The following is a 3,428-nucleotide window of genomic DNA, read 5'->3' on the forward strand; positions in this document are numbered from 1 at the left end:
CAAAGTTTGTTCAATTGGTGTAGTTAGTCTTAGCTCTTTTACTTTTAATGCTGCATAATATTTCATTATATGATAATGGAATTTATCAATTTAATTATTTATTCCCTCTCTTGTAAATGAACTGTCATGTGTTTCTTTTGTTGTGGACCTTCTTGTTCCTGTCTGTATATGCACGTGTAGGAATTTCTCTACTATATATAATTTGTAGTAAAATTATTGTGTAGAATGTGTGCACCTTCAACTTCATACTATCCATTATCCAGTCATTCTCAAAAGTGTTTGGACTTTACTCTTCCACTCAAGTGCACATGATGGAGTCTAAGAATTCCATCACTCCACATCCGTACTCGTTTCCATGGCTTTCAAGCTTTTAAAGTTCTTCCAATATGTCCAGTTTTGTTCTTCCTGATGACTTTTAGAATCTTGCTGTCATATTCTAAAACACATAACCCCCTGAGATTTTTAATAGAATTTTTCATTTCATCTATTAATTTGGACAGAATTTGCACTTTCATAATATGATTTATTTCCATCTCAGAACATAATCTTCCTTTCCAATTCTTGTGTGCCCCTTAGTAAAGTTTTGAAGTCCTATGTGGCACTGTAGAATAAACACTGGACTGCTAACTGCAAGGTCAGTGGTTCAAAGCCACAAGCTGCTCCTTAGGTACACTATATAGGGTTCCTAGGAATCAGAACTGATTTGATGGCACTAAACAACAACAACAACAACAGTAAAGTTTTGCACTTGCTTCCTATAGGCCTTGCAAGTTTCTTAAGTTAATTCATATGCATTGCATATTTTGTTGCTATTGTGAATAAACTTTTTTCAAAAGAGTGATTTTTAAAGCCCAAAATTTACTTTATTCTTTTATTGACTTTGAATTTAAGTAGATTAGTGCCCCCCAAAAGATGAAAAATATGTTAAGAACAAATAGCTGAGCACATCCATAGCATTACCTAAAATGTCAAATAAAAGGTCAGTGCTGAAATTAAATTTCAGTACCATTATAAACACTGCTGGTCCCCTTCATTTGATCCACCCCACCCTAGAAGCCCTGTTTTTAAAAGTCACTTTTCAATGGCTCCTCCTAAAAGACTGGTAACTATGAGGTGCTCTACAAGTCATCAAACAGAACTATGGGCAAAGAGTGGCCAATTCCTTTGGAAGCTTTCTCCAGAGGGCACTTTGCATCCCGTTATCACACCTTGCCAAGTTTCCCTAGCATTTGTGATTACAGAGCTTATTCCTTAGCTTTAGTCATTAGTTAAAAATTCAAGACACAGGAGAGGATGGGAGTAAGAACTTCGTTACTACTCTTTTCCCCTAAGCATGTACCTCTTCAAAATCATTACTGAGGGTTCAGCATTGCGGCAGATGCTGTTAAGGTAAGGGCGATAATGTGAAAAGGACCTAAGACACTGTTGCTGCCCTCGAAGAGAGTACACTGTCTTGCTGGAAAGATGACTAATGAACAGAAACAGAACAACTAAGGACTTTCCAAGTGTTCTTTTTTATAATTATTTTTTCTATGCTATTCTCAGCTATAATCGATCTTCGAGGCATTTTATTTTCTTTATCACTTTTTGTCATGGGACAATGAGACGTTTCCTCTTCATACCACTACTGGATCAAGAATCTGATATCTGCTGCTGTGTTGTGTCTCAGCAGGGACAGCCAGGTACAAAGGGTGTCATTATTTCCCTCTGGGCTCTGAGGGAGTCTCTCCTGCAGCCACCTCTCACTGGCCTTTACTTCTTACTCAGTTCCGGGCTGTGGGTTATTCTGGACCAAAGCATTTCCCTCCCCAAAGATATTATGTTGAGTCCTCAGCCCTGTTTAAACAATCTCTGGTGTGAAACAATAAACTGCTTCTCAGAACTCTGAAGGGGGTAGAAAAAAGTCCAGAACCCTGTGTACCTGGGATTAATTTTACCTCTGCTTTCATAAAGAAAGCCTACTGCTTTAGAATGACACTTGGAGTAACATCTAGTGAGAGAGATTAGTCTCTCCATTTGTCTTGCATTATGGTGCACATCATTAAAGATCTAAATACAAAAGATATATACACAGACTTGGAGATTAAAAGGAAATTGCAAGCTATTTTTATTCTTTAGAAGGAATTAATAGTATCATATTTCTTAATCTTTTTGTAGAGGTGTTTTACAAAGTGGTTTTATAAATATGATCTCCTTTAATTCCCACAACAACCCAGTCAGGTAGGTTGAGCAGGTAATATTCCCATCAAATGCATAAAACTGAAGGCTAGAAGGGACTTGAAGACCTATCCTGCAGATAAGAAAACAAGTTCAGAGCAGTTAACTGAGGTCACATACAGTGGTAGAGAAGGAACTAGAAAACCTAGCTCTGACTCCCAGACAAGACTCCCTTTCTGCCACACCTTGGTGCCTCATGTACTCAAGTAAGAAAAGTTCAAGTTGTAGACAACTAAGCACAAGGGAGGGAAGGAGGGAAAGGTGCCCCCAAAATATCAGTAGTACAAAACCTCTGAGACCCACACACACAAACTTAAAAAGTGTGAGGTTTGTGTATGAAAGTTATATCTGACAGAGAAGTGAAAAGCCCCTCCTTCAGCCTCTTCAACTCCGAAAGAAATTGGTTTACAGTCAACACATCACACCTGGCCTTTCTCACAGGCTGCCCTGAATCTAGAATTTCAGAATCTCTAAGCAGGAGGGTCAGTTTCTAAAGATGACGGGTTATTAAGGTCCAAGTTACATTCAACATCTTGGAACCCTTTAGAAAAAAATTCCAACAAGAATAGAAACAAATTTCACAGTTTTTTTCCCCAAAATAAAAGCTAGAGAATATTTCCAGAGCAAGGATAACTCATTGCCAGCCTTATCTCCTTGGACCAGGCCTTGAGTAAGCTGAAAAGGCTAGACAAGGTAAGACAAACCAGGAAAGAAATCTTGTTACGTACAGTCCAGTCGGTTCTAAATCACAACGACCCTGTAAAGGGTTTCTGAGTAACGGCTGGTGAGTTTGAACTGCCAGTCTTATGGTTCACAGTTCAGTCCTTACCAACCAGCACCATACCAGCATTCCAGGAAAGGAATAAAGGCCCATTTATTTTATCAGGAGATCTCTGTTTCTGTTTCCACACTAAACAGCTGACATGGGAGGGGCAAAGGTAAGACAGGTTCTCTAAGGATTCTACGCCAACCCTTCTCCCATGGGGAGGTAGAGTAGTTTGTTGCAGCCTCACTAAGCTGCTTAGTTGGCAAGCCACCAACCATTTGGGACAGACAACTGGGTCACCATGTCCCAGTGACATCAACACTGTTCAGACACCAAAGCAAGTAAGACAGGAATTTGATCCAAAGATTGGTTTTGGAGAACCACACTCAGACTGGAAGGCTGAGCCCCTGAAAAAGATCTGTCTCGCCAGCTGGCCAAAATAAAT

This window comes from Chrysochloris asiatica, unplaced genomic scaffold, assembly GCF_000296735.1.
Source record: "Chrysochloris asiatica unplaced genomic scaffold, ChrAsi1.0 scaffold00017, whole genome shotgun sequence".
Taxonomy (NCBI): Eukaryota; Metazoa; Chordata; class Mammalia; order Afrosoricida; family Chrysochloridae; genus Chrysochloris; species Chrysochloris asiatica.